Source organism: Micromesistius poutassou, assembly GCF_964030765.1.
Source record: "Micromesistius poutassou genome assembly, chromosome: 1".
Lineage (NCBI taxonomy): Eukaryota > Metazoa > Chordata > Actinopteri > Gadiformes > Gadidae > Micromesistius > Micromesistius poutassou.
The window spans coordinates 11,830,690-11,836,783 of record NC_140271.1 but is presented as its reverse complement, the minus strand read 5'-3'; positions in this window follow the sequence as shown (position 1 = coordinate 11,836,783).

Here is a 6,094-nt window from a genome sequence, read left to right as displayed (position 1 = left end):
CTGGGACCAGAGCCACCTGGTCCAGACGGCTGTCCCCCGCCGTGGGCTGCTTCACACGGCCCGGGCAGACTCCTGCTACACCCAGGGGGCTGCTCCACGAGACAGGCCCCCCCTCGCTACACCCAGCTGCCCCAGAAGAGGGGGGTGTAGAGGGGGTGGAGGTGAGGAGAGGAGAGGCCCGGGCAGACTCCTGATACACCCAGGGCGCTGCTCCATGAGACAGGCCCCCCCCTCGCTACACCCAGCTGCCCCAGAAGAGGGGGATGTAGAGGGGGTGGAGATGAGGAGAGGAGAGGCCCGGGCAGACTCCTGCTACACCCAGCTGCTCCAGGAGAAGGGGGGAGAGGTGGAGAAGAGTGGTTGGTTGGAGGAGAGTGGTGGGTGGAGGTGGTTATGATGGTGGAGGTTGCTGGAGGGGCGGATGGAGTCATGGGGTGGAGGAAGGGTGCTGCCCGATGGTGTGGTCTGATGCAAACCATAAATCAACCAACAGCCCCAGACCTCAGATCAAAACACGGGGTGAGAGATTCATTCCATGCCCATAAAGCTCCTTTGAGTTTAATTGAATTGATAGAGAGAGGAAGGAGGCGGGGGGGAGAAAGAGAGAGAGAGAGAGAGAGAGAGAGAGAGCGAGAGAGAGAGAGAGAGAGAGAGAGAGAGAGAGAGAGAGAGAGAGAGAGAGAGAGAGAGAGAGAGAGATAGAGAGATAGAGAGAGAGAGAGAGAGAGATGTTTATGTTGACTTAGGAGATGTGGGAGTAGAGCACCTTGTTGCTAAGCCAAGCGAACATTCAGCCATGGAATACAGAGAACTAAGGAGAGGTGGAGAAGTCTGAGAGTCTGAGAGAGCTGAGATCATGGAAATGATAATGAACCAAATAATAATTCCACTTTCCACTTTAATTTCCCTCCTGCTCCCTCCCTTGCACTCTATCTTCCTAGAACATATTTTATTTTTCCTTATTTCGTTCCAGAGATGCACTGGTCCTGATTGAGATCATTTCCTGTTGTGCCAGCCCCAACACCACACCCCCGCCCCCAGCGCCCCATTACCTACCAACCCCCGTTTGTGGTCTTGCCAAACTGCACACATTCTGACTACGTTTCACCCACAGGGAAATATTCAGGGTGTGGTAGGCTATGGAAGCCACCATGCTGACTTCCTCAGACTGTTTCTGCTCTCTTTGGATGAAAGCAGCAACATTATATTCCAATGATCTATTGTTCATGGATGTTTATTTACTTCTTGTGTTCCTGGTTTGTCTAACATAACAGACTATATATTCTATATATATATATATATATATATATATATATATATATATATATATATATATATATATATATATATATACATATTTTACAATACTATATACACTGAACAGGAAGATTGTCAGTCAGACATGCAGACAGGTAGACAGACCGCCAGACAGACTGGCAGACAAACAAACAGACAGAGCATTGCAGGGTAACATAGTTCCACAAGAATCTGGACCACAAGGGGAGGGCTAAGTGAGGGAGAGAGAGAGAGAGAGCGAGAGAGCGAGGGAGAGAGAGAGAGACAGAGAGAGAGAGAGAGAGAGAGAGAGAGAGAGAGAGAGAGAGAGAGAGAGAGAGAGAGTCCTTCTATGACCTGGTTTGATAACAGTAACTCAACCCTATCACCTATCAAAAATGATTATCTATTATTTAATATTATACTCTTTGTTGCACAGTGTATACACATTTACACTTATATTGTATTTTAGAGCATTTTTATTGTATTTTATTTGGTGGTGTTTGTGAAAATTTAAGTTAAGAGAGAGAGACAGAGAGAAAGGGAGAGAGAGAGCGAGAGAGCGAGAGAGAGAGAGAGCAGGGATGAGAGATAGAGAGAGAGAGAGAGACAGAGAGACAGAGAGACAGAGAGAAAGATAGAAAGGGAAAGGAAGAGAGGGGGAGAGAGAGAGAGAGAGAGAGAGAGAGAGAGAGAGAGCAGGGATGAGAGATAGAGAGAGAGAGAGAGAGAGAGAGAGAGGATGAAGAGAGACGGAGCAGCTTGGTGTTTTCAGAGTGTTCCCAGTCTGATGATGTTACGACCAACAGGTGAACCTCAGGTCAGTCTGTGGCTGCAGCCAGACTTGTGGAACAGTGCTATGATGTTGCCCATGATGTCATGTTTTCTAACTTGGTATTGAAAACACCAGATGTCTCTGGGACATGGAGTTCCATGTCGCCTGCTGGGACGCCCACAAGTGGAGCTGGATTACAGAGATGATCGCACTATGATTCACAGTCAGTTACAGGATTATATTCTGAATTCAGGACTCATAACGTTGATTACAATAGGGATTATTACAGGGATTATGTGTGTGGAAGTTGGCTCATACTGTGCTGTTTCACACACTTCCCTGCAAGCCGGACTAACACGGCTTCTAACTAGATTTAGAACGCAGCAAGGACACACCCAGCATCAGACACCCATCAGCCACCCGAGCACCAAGCACCAATAAACTCCCCTACATAGGGTATAGACAAGCTGCTAATAGACACATGCATACAACACACATGCTCCCTGCACTGGGTGTGTGTGTGTGTGTGTGTGCGTGTGTGTGTGTGTGTGTGTGTGTGTGTGTGTGTGTGTGTGTGTGTGTGTGTGTGTGTGTGTGTGTGTGTGTGTGTGTGTGTGTGTGTGTTTCGTTTTGTTTATTTATTTAGCACACATTAACATTAAATGGTGCAAGGAGGGAACAAAGCCCAATGGGCTTGTACCGTTTTCAATAATCACACTTAATCGTTTAAGGCTGACAAATAACCAAAAGAGGAGATAAGGTACAAAAATAATCAATGTCAAATAAGGAAAAAGAAAAAATCAGGAGACAACATACAAAAGTCATCCAAAATGGATGGAAGAAGATGTGGCAGATCTATGGATTTGAAAGATACAGTAGAAATGTTAGATAGGCTACTGATGAGAAGAATTGAAGCAGGCAGGAAGTAACTAGATGATTCATGACAGGAGAATATGTTTTTTAAGCTGTTTTTTTAAAGACAGAGTGGGAAGCTGTGGCTCTCTTGGGGGAGGTAATCCATTCCATAGTATGGGGCCTCTGTATGGCATATTAAATTGGTGATGAGATGAGCGAGTGAAGGGTACAAATAAATTATTATTGTGGCTGTGTCTAGTGCGATGAGAATGTATGTCTGATGACCGGGTAAAGAAAGATTGAAGGGAGGCAGGAAGATCTTGGGTACTGTAAATTAACTTGTGAATGAACAAACAAATCTGGTAAGTATTCAGTTTGTGAATAGGTAGAATAGATAAATTAATAAAAAGTGGTGCTGACGGAGCATATCTGTTTGAATGTGAAATGAATCTTTGGAACCTTTTTTGAATAATGCATAATTTCTTGAGATGGCTTGGATGTGAAGCTGCCCAGACTACAGTAGTTTAAATATGGAAACAAAAAGCTGTAGTAAAGAGTTAAATGAGCAGAGGGATGAATTAGAGGACAGACTTTTCTTAATATACCCATCATCTTTGTGGACCTTTTGCAGACAAGGTCTATATGGTTTGTCCATTTAAGTCTTTCATCTACTAGGTCTAGTACTCCCAAGAATTTTGTTGCTTTTACTTGCATGATTTCTGCTCCACTGATAAATATTTTAGCTAACTCTTTGGGGTACGACTTATTTGTCCTGCAAAAGATCACAAAGTTACATTTCTTCACATTTAACGTTAACTTATTAAGTTGAAACCATTTAGAAATAACAGATAATTTGTCATTTACACTGTCAATCAGATACTTAAAATCATTATGACACACACACACACACACACACACACACACACAAACACACACACACACACACACACACACACACACACAGTGCAGGGAGCATGTGTGCTGTGTGGCTAATGGGTGTCTGATGCTGGGTGTGTCCTTGCTGGGTTCTAAATCTAGTTAGTCCGGCTTGCTGGGAAGTGTGTGAAACAGCACAGTATGAGCCAAGATTTAGAACCCAGCAAGGACACACCCATCAGACACCCATCAGCCACCCAGCACCCAGCACCGAGCACCAAGCACCCATCAACTCCCCAACACCAAGCATTAAGCACCCATAAGCCATCCAGCACCAAGCATCAAGCACCCAACCCCCAGAACCAAGCCTCAAGCACCCAACATCCAGCACCAAGCATCTAGCACCCAACATCCAGCACCAAGCATCAAGCACCCATCAACTCCTCAGCACCAAGCATCTAGCACCCAACATCCAGCACCAAGCATCAAGCACCCATCAACTCCTCAGCGCCAAGCATCAAGCATCCAGCACCCAACCCCCAGAATCAAGCCTCAATCCCTAGCACCTAGCACCCAACATCCGGCACCAAGCACCTAACACCCAGCAGCTACCCAGCACCAAGCATCAAGCACCCAACACACAGCACCCACCCACCCAAACACCCGCATAAACGCAAATATTAGGGCAAAATACACACTCATATCCACAATCACTATCTATACAATACACCACACACACAAACACACACACACACACACACACACACACACATCTTGATACCTTGACTGAAGTACTCACCCTCTCACTATACTCATCCCCTCACCCAGTCACTATCAAGGACAGGCCAAGGAGTTCATTGATGTGGACCCAGGTTCTGTTTTAAAGGAAAATTACAACACCACAAGTATACTCACCACACGACTATACACAGCTACACAACTACACAACTACACACGACAACCACATGGCAACAACAACTGTGTATAAATAAAGCCACGGCACACAGACACAAACACACCCGCACGCACACTCTCTCTGGAACATGGAACATTCCTCTGAAGTGTTGGCTCTTATTCTCAGTAATTATTCTCTTTTTAGGATTCTTCAGACACAACACTTCACACTCACTCTGATTCTAATCTCATCGTCTCAGACCTGCCGTGGGTCATCTGGGGTAGCCCCCCAGAGGCCATCGCAGTACTGCACCTCTCTAGAAATGTTCAACCACATGACAGGGCGATACATGACGCACCCTGCGATGCTCTCCAGCGTCATGATCATGATGGATGGTATAGTGGTTGGGGAGGTTCACATAAATGGTAAATTGTAAGGAATTTCATCTTTTCATCGTTATAAAGATCAGCAGATGTCACAGAAGGGACATCTAGGGACCTTTGGAGTAGAATCTGAGAATAACATACACAGAACCATCAATGTGTCCAAAGTTGTCCAGACCCAGGGGGGGTAGAGACCCAGGGGTGTAGAGACCTAGGGTGTAGAGACCCAGGGGGGGTAGAGACCCAGGGTGCAGAGACCCAGGGTGTAGAGACCCAGGGGGGGTAGAGACCCAGGGTGTAGAGATCCAGGGTGTAGAGACCCAGGAGGATAGAGACCCAGGGTGTAGAGACCCAGGAGGATAGAGACCCAGGGTGTAGAGACCCAGGGGGGAGTAGAGACCCAGGGGGGTAGAGACCCAGAGTGTAGAGACCATGGGGGGAGTAGAGACCCAGGGGGGTAGAGACAGAGGGGGTAGAGACCCAGGAGGATAGAGACCCAGGGGGTAGAGACCCAGGGGGGAGTAGAGACCGACCGGGGGTAGAGACCCAGGGGGGTAGAGACCCAGGGGGTAGAGACCCATGGGGGTAGAGACCCAGGGGGAAGAGACCCAGGGTGTAGAGTCCTATTGGGGGTGGAGACCGAGGCTGTACCTACGGCCGCTATCCGATGCAGAAGCATAATTCAACCTCCAGCCAGGAGCATCTAGAGTGGGGGTGGGTGGAGGGGATTACCCTGACCCTGTTCTGCCCTCTGCTGGTAAAATACGATACTGACACAAATGAGAGACAGCGAGCTCACACTGGAATGTGTTAAGTTGGGTAAGATGTTTTGTATGCTTTGGTTGATTTCCACACCCCCTGTTACGTGAGATTGATCAGTCCCACTCTCCCTCCTTCCCAATCTCTCCCTCCCACTATCTCTCACTCTCTCCCTCGCTCCCCCCCCCCCCCCCCCCCCCCCGCCCCCAATCAGTTCCTAAAGGCCCTGACACACCAACCACATTATCGGTCGTCAGACAGTCTGGGAGACAGTCG